The sequence below is a fragment of the Pristis pectinata genome, chromosome 9 (assembly GCF_009764475.1).
Source record: "Pristis pectinata isolate sPriPec2 chromosome 9, sPriPec2.1.pri, whole genome shotgun sequence".
NCBI classification, from domain to species: Eukaryota; Metazoa; Chordata; class Chondrichthyes; order Rhinopristiformes; family Pristidae; genus Pristis; species Pristis pectinata.
In genome coordinates, this window is record NC_067413.1 from 83855045 (window position 1) to 83871379 (window position 16335).

Below are 16335 nucleotides of genomic sequence, written 5' to 3' on the forward strand. Positions count from 1 at the left end.
ACATTTCTGTTCCGCTAATTCCTGCTAACTATTGGGAGGCGAGTAGTATAACCCCAGCAAAATGATTGCCCTTTCTTATTTCTACATTCTACCCACATGTCGCATTGTAAGACCCCTTCTGGGTAGAGTGACCAAACGTTCCTGTGAGGATATAGGACTCCCTCCTCCTTGTACAGGTCCCACCTACCCTAGAAGCAATCCCAATGATCCAAACACCTAAAGCCTCACCTTCTGCATCAGCTCTTTAGCCACGCATTCATCTGTCCATCCTCCTATTTCTGCCCACACTCACACCAGTGAGTTTTGGCAGTTAGGCAGAAGGTTAAAAAGCCCAACCTCGAGGGTCATAAATCTCAGGATTGCTCCGTGACCCTCGAGGTCTGGCTTTTTAACCTTCTGTCTAACTGCCGAAACTCATTTTTTCAAGATCTCATCCCTCTTTCTAACTATGTCATTAGTAACAATGTATGCCAGGATTTCTTTCAGAAGACCCGATTCAAGACACTCATAATCTTGACACCAGGGAGGCAACATAACGTTCTGGATTCTCGTTCTCAGCCATAGAAACACTTCTCTGTCCCCCACGCTAATGAATCCCCCACCACGACTGGGTGCTTAGACTTTCCCCCCTGCTGTTTCTTCAGGTTTTTTGACAAAGGTGAGGAAAAGGTCTGGCGATATCTTAGGCTCATGTGATGGTTTACATTCTGTTTGCTTTTGTTTTTCCATTCAGCAGAATTTTCCACATGAGTGGAATTCCCATGCTGGCAGTAAAAACATATAACATTTTACCTTCTGTTAAAGTAATTGATAATTGATTTTAAGTGTTGGAGTTTAGTTAGGGGAAAGGTGAAGGATCAGAGCCTTATAGGTATGTTAATTTTAGCAGTGTGTCTGTCCTAAAACTGTGGCAATCTTTTTCTTAATTGAATAAGTGAAAAGCTGTGAGGTAAGGTGTGCATCACCTATTGTTTCACCGTGTTTTAAAGAGGTTTTGAGTTTTTATTTCAATATGTTTGTTTTGTTTGAACTGAATTAACTTTATAATGTAATAACCACTTGCATGTGTTTGAAAAATCCAGGTTAAAATGTATCCTGGTGAGTATTTTACCTGTATTTTCAGTAACAACAAGATAATTGTTAATAATGATCCTAAAATTTATGGACATCTTTATGTAAAACCTGTCATATGACTGTGGTATAACACATGACACATTACTTTTGGATTTTACTGGAAAAAATCAGCTAATGTATAATTAGGATGGGAGGTTATCAATATTAACCAATCAGTTGGGTTGACTGCTGGACCAGAAGGCTGTTACAAAAAATGAAGCAGGTTTCGAAGTATCCTACTCTTATGTATACACATTGTAAAGACAAAAATGTTGTCAGATGATTTGAGCATTGAAATTATAGGGATAAAATTTAATTTTGAAGCACAATAGAAACCACTGCAGCAAGTTAATTTCCTCCCTGTCGAAGAAAGGATGAAGTTACCATTTTGACTTGACTCAGCATATTCAGGGAAAGGCCATGAAATGGCTGTTAGTTGGAGAAAATGAAGTGGCCCTTGGACGTTCGTCAGCTTCCAGGTAAGTACAGTAAAGCTTCAATAATCCCCTCTGCAACTATTCGAAAATCCCAGTTGTTCAGCAGCTGGCTCACCAGGTGATGTTTGCTGGATTCCCTTTCCAATCACCAGGGGCTCAGTTCCTATGCCCCATTTCAACTCTCCAGGATCCAGTTATCACCTCACTTTTAACTCACCAGATCTCTGGTTCCAGTGCTCCCTTTCAGCTCACCACGTTCACTGGAAAATTTATTACAATACTGTGTAACATCAAAAGAAATAGAATTAAAAATGTGTTGGGGTGCTAAATGGAACAACGTCCATTGTCCAAGCAATCTGCCATTGGAGCATGAGCAAAGTGCCAAGTGTGCTGGATCATCATATCAGAGTTTTACTGTAACAGGTAGCTGATTTTGATAGGGTCGCCCTAGAGAGTGTAGAGGGAGGGGTATCTGGAGCAATGAGCTATGAAGGTTTACTTGGGGCTCTGAGATATTCTCCTGCTCCTCTGCTCCCCAGAAACAAAATCTTCTGACACACCTGGAGGTTCTCCATCAGAGCCACACCTCACCTGCTGAGGTCTCCATTTTTGTAGTATTCCACTGAAGTAACAGGAATGTATTTCCATATAAACATGTCTCTCGACCTGCTTTAGATTGGCATGTTTCTTCCTTCGTAACCCACATAACAATTTCAGAGAAGGAAGAGGTTGGAATTTAACTGGATAAATAACCTACTCATTTTTATCTGTTCATCCAACAGTTTTTGTTTGGCTGGTATTATGAAAGTCAACTTCGTATGTGTTCATTAGCATTTGTCCCCAAAAGAAGTTTATAGATAACAAATTCCCTTTTTCCACAAAGAAACATTATGGATCATACCATCTTATTGGCTTCAGTATGACACAGCACAGAATGAGCCCATTTGGTTCATTACACTTCTGGCAACTTTCTTATAAAATAACCAAGCTAGTCTCACTCCCCTGTTCCTTGTCGCATTTTATTTTTTTCCTTCTGTTATTTATCCAGTTCTCTTTTGAATGTTACTGTCGCATTTGTTTCCATCATGCTCTCAGGGACGTTGATGGTTAGACTAGGAGAGCGAAAGCACAAGACTTTTACCAGACTTGAATGAAACCTGTGTTGTGCCAACCAGGAGAGAGCTTTGTGCAGTGTTTCGCACAACACAGAAGTTAAAGGCCAGTGGCAGACATTACAGTTTATGCAGAATATGGTAAACACTAACCCTACTGTAACCCAGGAGGAAATCCTTAGGGGAAGTTTTAATCCTACCTGTTTGATAAAGCTCAGAGAACAGGCAAGACAGGAAGTGTTAAAATATTTAGGCAGAATTGGCTAGGGCTTTGAGTAATGGCATTTGAGAGGAACTTGTTTTAGGGATTGGCCAGGAGGATTGCAGAGTCTTTTCCATCCTGTATTGTATTTCACATATAGTGCTGAATGGAGTAAACCATCTCCAATCCATGGCACATATTGTATCACCTTTGAGTGTTGCAGCCAAGAGATTGTGAATTATTTCAGTGCTGCTGCTGCTCCACTTCAGAACCTTGCTAAAGGCATGATGGAAACTCTATGAATGTGCTTTCTGCCACATTTCCCATTATCCCAAAGACCAAGGAATTGATTGTGGACTTCAGGAAGGGGAAGTTGGGAGAACACGCACCAGTCCTCATTGAGGGGTTAGCGGTGGAAAGTGAGCAGCTTCAAGTTCTTGGACGTCAACATCTCAGAGGATCTATCTTGGGCCCATCACATTGATACAATCATGAAGAAGACACGCCTGCGGCTATACTTTGTTAGGAGTTTGAGGAGATTTAGTATGTCATCAAAGACTTGCAAATTTCTACAGATGTACGGTGGAGAGCATTCTGACTGGTTGCATCACCGGCTGGTATGGAGGCATCAATGCGCAGGATCACAGAGGCTCCAGAGGGTTGTAGTCTCAGCCAGCTCCATCACGGGCACAACCCTCCCCACCATCGAGGACATCTTCAAAAGGCAGTGCCTCAAGAAGGCGGCATCTATCATTAAGGACCCTCACCATCCGGGACATGCCCTCTTTGTATTACTACCATCAGGGAGGAGGTACAGGAGCCTGAAGACCCACATGTTTTAGGAACAGCTTCTTCCCCTCCACCATCAGATTTCTGAATGATCCATGAACACGACCTTGTTTTTCCTCTTTTGCACTATTTATTTTTGTAACTTACAGTAATTTTTATGTTTTGCACTGCACTGCTGTCACAAAACAACAAATTTCAGGACATATGTCGGTGATACTAAACCTGATTCTGATCTTAGTAGCAGAACAGAAGCAGCATTGAGGAAATTCACAGCCTGTGGCATTAGAGAAAGGAATTATTTTAATCTAATCTTAAAAATGAAATAGGATTCAATTAGTATACCAGTCCAGGATATGCATTTTCCTGGATAATGGCCACTATGGAAATGGGAACTCGCACAGGAAAGCTGATTTGGTGTCGGTTTTAACTGGTGTTACCCATGCTGGACCTTCTGCTGGAGATTGCCAAATGATGACAGAATCAGGCTTTATTGTAAAGTTACCTCTCCTCGCCAACCCTGACACAGTTGAAAGACTGACCAATATAGTGTAGATTGAAACACCAAACTGTTGCCAACAAGTAACTGAACACCAGCTTGATAGATATACTCAGGAGCAAGTAAATTAAAAAAAAAAGTGCAAAAATGAAAGGTGAAATAAGGAAAGGAAAGTGATGAAAGATTCTAGAGAATGAATTATATTTATTGAGAAATATTTCTTAGTGCTAAATTTGCAACAGCAAACCATTGATTGTGGATCTCCTGGATCTGCTTTTCCACTTCTGCAGCATGTTGTTATAAGAAATCATGTAAATGACTTTTCCCAATGTCATTAATTTTCAAGCCATGGGAAAAAAATGGTTTGCAATAATAAAATGCCTCCTACTTAAAATTCCCAACTTCATCATCAACCTTATTTTCATTCTGTTTTAAATTTATTCAGAAAAAGGTCTCAAAACTTTATTTTGCAATCTGTCTTCAGTCAATGCACATAAGAGGTTAATTTTCCAAATGTGTGCTCTTGGCGGGAAGCCTCACCTGCTGCAGTTTCCGATATGTGCTCTTGGTGGGTGAGGCTCCTTGCTGGAAGGTTGAAGTCAGCAAATAACCCTGCCAAAGAACTCTCATGGCTGATAATGCTGCATTCATTTGCAGAGTTTTTACTCCTGTGGCTTAGATGCAGAATTTTCTTGTTTCCTTGCCAGCATCTCCGGGACAACAGAGACAAAACCAAATGGACATTCATTGTTAAATTACTGCTTGAGAGAATAGTGTTTTATTGGGCGTGGAGCAGGTTGCTTGGTGGTGTCCTGAATGCTCTGCTTCTCCCTGTCCACATAGATGAGGAGAAGGGATATGTTTATTAAATTATTTCTCCTCGGGGCATGTTCATCACTGCAAGGGTGGTATTAATTAGCCATCCCTATGGCTCCTATGTCATCATTGAATTAAGGCAACTGACTGATTTCATTCGTCATGTGGAAGCACCCAAGTATCAACCACCTTGGTGTGGCACTGTTATCGCTTCAGCCCTGCGCTGGGTGAGGACATTCAATTTCTTTCCTTCAGGCACTGGGTTTTAACAACCAGTACCAGCTTTTGATGTCCAGATCTAAAGGAAAACTGAATTCCAATTCTCAAAGGACCCTAGTGGGACTTAAACTCACATTCTAGGATTACTATTCAAGGAACATAACCATGAGGCTCCTCTGCAACACTTGTGATTTCTAGGTGGCAACATTACCTCAGGCTTACGTATTCATGAAGTCAAGTCCCTCTGCAGAAACATGAGCAGAAAAAGTCCAAGGTGCACTGCCAGTGCTCACACTGTCGAAATTTATGAATGAGATATTAGACTGAGGCCCTGTCCACTACCTCAGATGAATGTGAATGATTGTATGGCACTCTCTTGAAGCTCTCTCAATCCACTGCAAGGCCCCTGTAACACCTTCTCCAGCCCAGACTGTGGCTGTCCAAGCCAATATTTATCTACCAATCAACATCATTAAAATAAATCAGATTATTTGGTCATTATCATCTAACTGTTTGAGGGCACTTGATGTGTACAAATTAGCTCTGACATTTAAGCTGTACAGTCCTTTGGAACCTTACGTGGTTATGAAAGACATGCGTCTCTCGCTATTTACCTTACAGAATCTTCTTCACCTGAAGCCATGGTTTGCAAATGCTGGATATATTCCTTTTAGTTATTTATGTCCTCTCTCCTTGCTGACATCATTGCTTCCTCTCCTGTAATTCCTGCCTACCTTCAAGATGTACATACCTTACCCCAGCAATGTAAAATATTTAAACTGTGTGGTCTGGAAATTCAATGCTACAGTCTCACTTTCTGCCAACAAAGCATGCAGTCAGGAGGGTGGCTAAGCAGAATGAACCTAGTTGTCTTTTGTCTGAAAAGAGGTGCATTGTGGTGCTTATTTCAGTACCACATGACTGAATATGAACCTACTGTGGAGTGAAATGCAATAATGACCATTTTGGGATCAATGTGTCACTCTGGAGATTTCACTGGGCTTCACCTTCCATTTGAAAATCAGAAAAAAAACCTGCACAGTGTGAAGTTAAAATGCTGGAAACACTGTGGAAAGAGAAACTGAGTTAATGGTTCAGGTTGATGACCCTTCACCAACCCCAACACCAATCTCCCCATGATCTGCACCAAGGCCTATGTCTTGCTCTCTGCCCCCAACCCTTTAATCCACTGATCTTCCCAAGACCCATGCCCTGAGCAATCAATCCCTCCATCACCACCCCCTGGGCCTTGACACCCTGATTATTCCAACCTCCTAACTTTTCGATCTCCCAATACCCCTAATTCTGAGACCCATTAAACTCTTCCCAATGGTTCGATCATCCCAGAGTCAGAAGGAGACCTCAATGTCCACCACCCACCTCACCCAGGCCACTGACTCCAGTCCTGGGCAATTTTCAGATGTGAAGATGAGCAACATTCCTTTGGTAGCCTGATGCTTTGTCCAAAACCAAAACAGTAGCTAGCACACTATGACCACCTAGCATCCCTTACCAACTGCCACATTGATTACAGAGTTAAATTGAGGCCATTTCAGCCATTCTTCTCCAGTTCTGTAGTTCTGGATAAAGAGCTGCAATGTTGTAGTTTACAATATCAGGTCCATTTAGAATCCTAAACACAGCAGTCACATTACTGTTCAACCTTATCTCTACAGTAAGATGAAGACTGCAGAGGCTGGAATATGGAACAACAAAGGAGAAGCTGGAAGAGCTCAGTGGGTCAGCCAGCATCTGTGGAGGGAGATGGGCAGTTGACACTTTGGGTCGAGACCCTTCATCAGATCTTCATCTGTCCAGATGAAGGGTCTCGATCCGAAACTGCAACTGTCCATTTCCCTTCACTGATACTGCCTGCCCTACTGAGTTCCTCCAGTATCTTTTTTGTTCCTCTACAGTAAGAGTCTGCCCGACTGACATGATCGCTGGGCATTATCCAGTCCTCCAACAGCTCAATCACTCTGGTCATTCTCGTGTTTTTTAGTTACTCCGATATCCTCTGGGTACTCCAGCCATCAGAACCATACAGTCGCAGGCAATCCTTGCTCTTTGGCTTAATTTTGACCTTCTAATACATCAGAAAATCTGATTAATTTGTTGCCATTGAATATTTCTGTAATAGCTTTAATCCATTGCCAATCTAGATAATCAAATCTTTTATATTTTCTGAGCAGCTTAATAACTTTCCAGTTAATATTCTTGGATTTTTATTCCAATGTGGATCACTCTCCATTTATCTATATCAGATTTCACCTGCCAGGTTCCCCAGATATTCAAGTCCTCCAATATTTTATTCAGCTGAGAAATTATTTTGTTGTATTCTTTTAACTGTGTGTGCTGAAAACCATTTTGCCACTCGGATTTCATCTCAATCCCAAGCAATCCATAAATCCCACAGGGCAGAAGTTTGCATGTATATACAGTTCTTTTTTCCTCATTGCAACAAAGGAGAATAATAGAATTGTGGAACGGTAGAATTCCCAACAGTACGAGTCCCCACATCCATGGTTTCAATGTAAATTTATAGCAGCTCTCTAATATTAATCCAAGTATTTGTTTCTATTTAGTCACAAGATGGTTAGAGATGAAATAGACTATTTTGTCCATTTGGTTTTATCCTTCCAGAATATACAGCCATCTCTTCATACTATTCACATATATAGGGGATTTGTACCTGCTGGGAAATTGCAGTGCTACCAAGTTTGGGATACCTGTGCAAGAATTCTCAAACTTATTGGCTGCCCTTCACAGGGGATTTGCTGACTGTACTCCCACATTAGACTCATCATAGAATCCAGCAAATGCTATAGCTCCCCAGAAACTACACATGAGAATCTGCCCACTGAGCCTAGGCCAGGTTAGACCTGATGTGGGAACATCAAGTACACTCATTTTAATGTAGGAATGGCTGCAAGCAACAAATGTTAAGTATTAGGTACATTCTTTTGCATAAATTTAGTTCAAATGTTTTCAATTATTTAACACTGTTTAAAGTGTTTCAAAGAGTTTTAATTGTTATTTAAAAATTTTTTAAAATAATTGTATCGTTGACCTTTAATAGCCTTTTGAATGTAGGTATCTGAATGTCAGGGACCTACAGGTGCACGCAAATTCCATCAGAGGCTTGCTAGCTAGCTAAACCAGGCACATGACTTAACTGGCAGTCAAAACATTTTTCAGCTACTTCACATGTGGAGCTTGTGGTCTTTCAACACAACAATATTTTGTTGCATGTCGCCCTGTGACTGTGTAGAACCTCACTATTTAGGCTTGGCATGGTACCTCCTAACAAATTGACACTAGTGGCTTCTCAACAGGGAAGTACACATAAGGTTGTTAGATAATCAGACAGCTTCCATGCCAGGTCTAAAATAGTGATGCCCATGCCATAGCTGCAGATTGGCACAGGACTGAAAGCCTAGCAAAGCAAATGCCAATTCCAATACTAGAAATGTTTTTAAACCAAGCACATAATGATTAAGCAGCACTGTCAGTGGAAATATAAGCTGGAAGAACCTTTACCATACTTAGTTTATTTATGGACACTTGGCTTTTAATGTGAAAATAAAGTGATCAGGTCCTTATGACTAATTGCTTATGAAACCTTAATTCTTTTTATCTTTTCAGTTTAATCATATTACTTATTGCTAATACAGTAAACCGAGTGCCAAGTTTTTCTTTACTGAAGTTAATTAACTTAGCTAAAACTTTACCAGGGTTATCACACAGAGCAAGAATGATTAAATTGCTACATAGTCCAGTATTTACTTTGCAGTGTTGTTAAGGTTTTGTCTTTGGTTCTTTACCGACATTTGTAAGCCAGAGTGATCAAGAAAGACTGAGGGCATCAAACAAACATTCACTATTAAAAGGAAACTATTATTTAATAGCATTAGTCAATTAAAATTCTCTTCTATATTCTATTTAAAATTATCAATTGAGTCATGGTTAACTCTAAGAAAACAATGAACAAAACATCTTAATATACCAAATTAGTTCATGACACTGATTGTCTAAGCATTAGCAAAATGCTTGCAAATTACAATTTACTTCTATTATAATGCTGATGACTTTAAACCCTCTGATAAAGTTTACCCATTCATTTAAATATTTTAAATGCTGTACATCTGGAAGGTGTCTAGCTACAGGGAGGACCATAATCAAAACTGGCAAGTTAAATGGTAGTGTATGAGAAAGAGCAAGATAAGGTGTGATCTTTGGCCCTAAATTTCCAATGAGGTTTCCCAAAGTCTCACTGAAATTCTGGCAAGACATCAGCAGAATCAATTTTTGGGATTTATGCTTTTTCACCTGCCAGTAAATTCTGTGGAAAGTTCATTCATAAGTTGCTGAAGAATATTCCATGTTGGTAGTTGTAAAACTAAGACTACAAAGCCATTGCAGCCAAATGGATTGTATTTGCATACTTCATATATACATGCAAAATGCACAATGGTCCTTTATGGATTTCTTTCCCGTCAATTAATAGTTTTTATTAGACTTAGACATGTCATAGAACTTGAGAAGCCTCAAAAGGTTTTTTGAGGTTTCTCAAGTTCTGGTCTTACCTGTCACTCTCAGTAAACAAAAGTGTTTTTTTGTTATATATTGTTTGGGATTGGTGTTAGAAAAATAATTTTTTTATTTCTCTCTGTTCAATTAATCCTCAAAAATTAGCTGTTAGTGTCATGAAGGAACACAAAGTAAGGTCACATACTGGGCAAAAAAAAAATGATTATTTGGCCATTTTGAATCTAGACGAAGTTAATATTTCACTCATGTATAAGTAAGGGCATGTTGTTATGTACCTTCTTTGTCAAATAATAATTTAAAAAAAGGCATTTTGCCAATGTACTCTCTTTCTCTGCTGAAAATATTTGCTATTAGATGATTTGGTTTTGTAATTGCCAATATTTTTCCATTTTTCTCTAAAGTTATCTTTCTTCATTTACTTGCCATTTAACAATTTTCAGAGCAAGGCAGAACTGACCATTTCCTCACCCATTTTCTTCAAAAAAAAATGCTAGCACAATATAGAAACTAAAACTGCCATCTTCAGAACTTAGCATTACCTTCATTAACATCAATTTATTTTAGCAGAGATCATTAAAGCAGTAACTAGTTGTGGTATTTTCCTATGTAAAACCCCAAGCATTTAATCCCTACAATTACTCCTGCTAATATTGTTCTCTAAGTTTTCTTGACACAATGTGTAGCTGGTTTTACATGACAAATCTGACTGTCTACTTCCTGGAGCAATTTATATATATAACAATAAATTCTCTGCCATTTCTGTTTTTAAATACGAGATAAAACATCCCATCCAATTGCATCACTTGTTAAAATACCAAAACTTATCTGCAACAGATTTGTGGCTAGTTACATATTTACTTGTATAAGTAGGATCCTTTGCATGACCTTCAAAAGAAGGGCGGAAAAGCACATTACAAATACGTTAAGATTCAATAATTAGCAATGTTGTACACCTCTGTCCACTTGACACCAACAGTTCAGAAATGAATGCTATGTGAAGATAAAGTAATATAATCTGGGAAGTGCACAGAATGTTCTTGTTTTACAGCTTGAATGTTGCTGCTATTAATCATTACCTGAAAGGCAACCAACCTACATCTGTTCTCTGTTCAAAAATGCTTTTTCAAAAAAAAAAGTTACATTTTTTTCCCTGCATTCTTTGATGGTAATCATAGATGTACTGTGGTTGGAAACTGCAGACGTACACTGTCCTTCATTTGTGTTTTCTACTTTTTAATATCGAAGAATCTCTTGCTTGTTGCTGACATTATCGCCTTAGCACAGTTTTTCATCTTCCAATCATGCTGCGGAAAATGGGATGGAAGAAGACCAAGTATAAGGTGCTTGTTCCACATGTTTCAAAATCGAGCTTTTTCTTTTGAAAAATGTTTTCTTCCTTTTTTTAGTTAACTGTGAAACAAATAATAATTTCCACTATTTTGAAAATTATGCACATGTATCACCTTTAAAAGTTGGAAGGTTTGCACCCATCATTGATATTTAATAGTAAAAAAAAGAATTTCTTTAAGCTACAAGTTTTCATTCTGTGTGCTAATATTACCTTTTTAATGAAGATGCATATTTATTTTTGCATTATGTTAAAGCAAATAAATAGTTTTCTGAAGTCACATCAATTACTGATGCTTCATAGACATTTGTGCACACAATTATCAGTACAAAAACACTGCCAATTTCAAATTGTGACCAGTGGTGCCCTGACACCAATATTATGGCTGTTAAATTATCACGAAAGAAGATATTGATAATCTAGGTAATGATTGAAATTGCATCTGTTGGTGGCACCATGAGGATATGAGAGACTACTTGAAGGTTAAGTTGGTTAACGTTAAATTGAATTAAATTAAGGTTATATTAAAGTCCTCCAGCCAGGCAACATCCTGGTGAAACTCCTCTGTACCCTCTCCAATGCAATCACATCTTTGCAATCATACAGCAGGGAAACAGGCCTTTCAGCCCATTGTGTCCATGCTGGCCATCAAGTACCTATCTATACTATCCCATTTTCCAGCATTTGGCTTCAGCCTTCTATGCTTTGGAGTTTAAAGTGTTCATCTAAATACTTCTTAAATGTTGTGCTGGTGCCAGCCTCCTCCCCTTTAGCCAGTGACTTCCAGGTTTCAACAACCTCTAGGTAGAAAAAACTTCTTCTTTTAAATCCCCTTGAAATCTCATGCCCCTTACCTTAAACCCATGTCCTCTGGTCATAGACACCTTTCCTTCGGGGAAATTAATCAACCCTTGTTCGTTGCATAACAGAAGGTATAAGTCAGCCTGTTCCCTTGTTTATTCCTCCAGATACTGATCTAGAAAACCATCCTGTATGCACTCCCTGAATTTGTCCTCCACACTATTACTGCTCATTTGGTTTGCTCACTCAGTTTGTAGATTAAAGTTCCCCATCATTATTGCATCACCCTTATTACTTCCACCTCCAATTTCCGAAAGTCCAACCAATGCTTTCTAATCCTTGCCTTTTTTTAGATCCACTCAAATGGGTTCTATTTTGATTTTATTTTCAGAGGTCAGTTTCTACCATACCACTGCCTTTATCCCATTCTTCAATACTTGTTCTATCACTTGTGAAAGTTAAGTATCCTGCAATATTCCCAACCTGAGTCACTTTGCCACCATGCCTATGCAGAAAGCTAATTAATTCACCTTCCTTGTTATGAATGCTTTGTGCATTTAGATAACCTTTCATTTGACTTTTAACCATTTTCCCCACCTCTGTCTCTAACCTGAAGTATATCCTTATGTCTTTTTGCACTGAGTCTTCCTGGCAAATACTGATTATCTTTGTAAAATAAATATAGAAAATACTGGAAACACTCAGCAGGTCAGTCAGAATCTGTGGAAAGAGAAACAGAACTAATGTTCAGGTCAAAGACCCTTCATCAGAGTGAGTTATCATTACCTATTTTGCTACCTACACTATTGCTTTGTCCTTCTAAATCTTCTAAATTCCCCGTCACCAGAACTCTTCCTCTTCACTATTTGGCTTAAAGCCTCTTTTCACAGCCTTCGTGATTTGATTCATTGGGGCACTGACCCCAGCCCAATTCAAGGCTTGTCCCCAAAAGCACTGCCCAGTTTTCTTGGAATTAGTGCCAATGCCTCATAAATTAAAACCCATTTCTCCTACACTAATCTACACCAATTGCTAAGCACGCATTCAGTTTTCTGATTTTATTTACCCCATGCCAATTTGCATGTCTCAGGGAGTCATACCTTTTGTGAATCTGCTTTTTAATTTCATATCCTGGGTACTCGCATTCATTCAGTAGAACCTTTTTTTTAATCCTGTCAATGTCACTGGTTCCCATGTGGATCGTGACACCTAGATCTTTCTCCTCCAATACAAATTCCTCTCCATTCTCTAGGAGATGCTCTTAAGTCTGGCACAAAGCAGGCAATACCACCTTGGGGATTTACACTCCAGCTGAAAAGTGAAGTATCTATCTCTTGCTATATTGCCCCCCTCCCCATTACCACTATATTCCTTTTAGCTGCCCCCAATTTGAATGGCACTGTGTTTAATTGCTCATTGTACCCGCAGTCTCTTTTCTCATCCACACTAGCTGTAAGAACTTCATACTTATTGGACAAGTGCAAGGCTGCGATTCCTGTCATACCACTGTCTGAATCCCCATACTTTCCTCATTCATCGTGTCTTCTTCCTGTCCCTTTCGACTAACCAATTCTACAGCACTTAGTCTGAGGGTGTGACTGTCTTCTTGAATAAAGCATCTCAAATTCCAGCTCATTAGTTCCTCAAATTGCAGACACTTACTGCAGGTGCCGTTGCCATGGATCCCAATGGATTCCATCAGATACTCCAGTAACAACAAGTATGAGGTTCTTACAGCTGGTGTGGATGAGAAAAGAGACTGTGGGTACAATGAGCAATTAAACACATCATCTGCCCTGCCATGGCTGACAAAATATTTATTTAAGTTAATCAATTTGTTAAATTTTGGCATCATTGCCCTTACCCCTCTGAAGTCCCTCAATCACCAAAGTCAACAGATATTGTTTCCCAGATATTAATGCTTTGTGATATCTGATTTAATTAACTAGTTCTAGGTGATTACCCATTACATGGGACACATAAGATTACTTGTTTATCACTTTTTATCATTGCAATTTAAAACTGCAAGTTAGAATTTTAATAAACAGATTTAAAATCAAAATAAAATAACCCTCTTACTCACCAAAGTCCACTCTCTGTGGATGCTAAACTCAGCAGATGCTGTATTAAAACCATGGTGATAGATATTGAGGTGCTCCACCGAGAGTACGTTTTGTACCATTGCGACTCTCAGTGCTTGTTTCAACTGTTAATTAACAAGAAAAACACACTGATTGATCAGCAGAGCAATGATCAGCAGGCTAGGTTCCTGCCTATATTTGTCCTAATGCCATGAATCATTGGTCCAGAGGCAGTGTGGAGAACTCCAAAGGCTAATGCCTCCCAATTGAATACTACTGTATGGAATTTCCTTTGTACTGCTCAGAGCTATAAACCTAGATGGAATGCCAGACTGGGATTTGAACCCAGAGCCTTCTGACTTGGAAGTAGGAATGCTGCTGTTGAACCAAGTCTGGCTGTGAGAATATTACTGGCAATTATTAAAAGCACAAAATTCTTTTGATCGAGAAGAACATCCTGAGTGCCATTTATTTTTTATATTCAAAGAGCTGATGCCGTATTTTAGAACTTATGAAGATATACTTTGAGTTTAAGATAAAGTTGAACTTAGTCCCTGCCAACTACTAATAAAGCTTTTGAAATCAAAGCCTGGTCCAGTGTGTCCACTGACTGTCAAACATATGCCATTTGCTCCTGTTGGATATCTAAATGCAGATTTTCACTCAGCAGTTTTAGTTATTGTTGCTCTGTAATCTGTTCATTGGCCAGACCTTTGCAATGTCGTGAGTTAATGTATATTGTCATGATAACATTTTTGACAGTCACGGGCTCTAGTTTTTACTGTGTCATCATACATTAGTGATAAGGAGGCAATTTTACCTACTGAATGCTGATGAGGGCAACATACTTAGATGATAGTAAGTAGGCTGTAAGTGAGAGAAATTGATTTGAGCCAGAGAGGAGTATTGATAAAAATCTATCGCGGCGTTGCATTCTTTGTAGTGACTGATTATTGTGTGAGTGTTAATAGAAGGTATTGGAAGGGGTTGGTAAGTTAAACTAACAAGGTGCTTTATTAAACAAAAGAGTTTAAGAGAGAGAAAATCTCAGCTCCATTAAGGAAGTATCAGTGGATATTCCCAGTTCTTGTTCATGAGAAACAAACTTGTAATAGATGACTGTTTCTGTTCTGAGCAATGGCAATGTCCTATTAATGTATTGGATGCATTCTCCAGGGTTTCATCTGAGGGTTTTACGGTATGGAAGAATTCTTTACTTTATGGCCATTGAGGCATTATAGCATCTTTACTCTCAGCTGTTAGAGAGTCATAGGGTCATAGTGCCATACAGCATGGATACAGGCCCTTCGGCGCAATGAGTCCATGCCGACCATGGTGTCCACCCAGCTAGTCGCAATTTCCTGTGTTCGGCCAACTCTGTTCTGGTTCATCTTGCACGGCCAGCTCAATACATAGTGTATGTTTTTTCTCTTCAATGTCTCCATTCTTTACACAGGTTACTTGACTGGAAATCCAGTGGCCTGGGTGTTTTTCTTTGACACGTAGTTTAGTATCTCACTTGAAACAGACACATGTGTGTTAACTCAATTAGGAAAATTCAATCACAAATTGCACTTCTAAATCTTAACAGAGAAGGCCTTGGTGAACTGAAATGACAATTACATAAGAATAAGTGAAGAAATAGCCAGATTTTGGCCTTGCAAAGAAGACCAGGATATGTAGAGACATTAGGGCTTTATAACTGTATAGGGTATTATATTAATTCCAACCTCATGATTAACTGCTGGTAGAAGAATTGGTCAGTGCAGGCAGGCTTAAGATATCGGCTTTATGCAAGCTTTCTGCGTGAATGGTTGGTGAGGAGCATTGGCCATCATTGGTGAAGGTGGAGACAGTGCTGAGCCCTTGCATCCTCTGAGTGATTGGATAGTCACGACTGAGTAATTGGACAGCCAGGAGTCCCAAGTGAATCCAATGAGTAAACCTTTGCATGAAATCCACAAAAGGCAAAGACTCTCCTTGCCTAGAGATCCCATGGTGCTTATTTCACAAAAGTGACACTGCACAGATTACACAAAACGAGATGATGGCTCTCGTGGAGGATATCCATGCCATAACTCTTCCTGAGCAGATCAGGTGGTCTTTCATCAGAATTTTTAATTGGAGCTATATCAAAATGAGTTACAACAACCAAGAATTTTTGCTACCTTAACAAATTTTGAGATCAACAATATTTAATAGAGTGTGTTTTTGTTCATTGATTTCAAGTTATATTGATACAACTATTGAACTATTTTATGCAAGGACTTTTGTCTTCATTGTCAGTGTCATTCTACTGACTCATAAGGGAAGGAATCACACAGCATTATTGTTAAGAACCCTGTGCCTAGAAATTGGACCCATTTTTCA

The 16335-nt window shown here is 39.2% G+C and overlaps 1 protein-coding gene across 5 annotated transcripts in view; it reads left to right on the top strand.

Annotated features, from left to right (window-relative positions):
* Positions 1 to 16335, top strand: part of LOC127574148 (hepatocyte nuclear factor 4-gamma-like) — a 100304-nt gene that overhangs the window by 40180 nt on the left and 43789 nt on the right. The window lies entirely within an intron of this gene.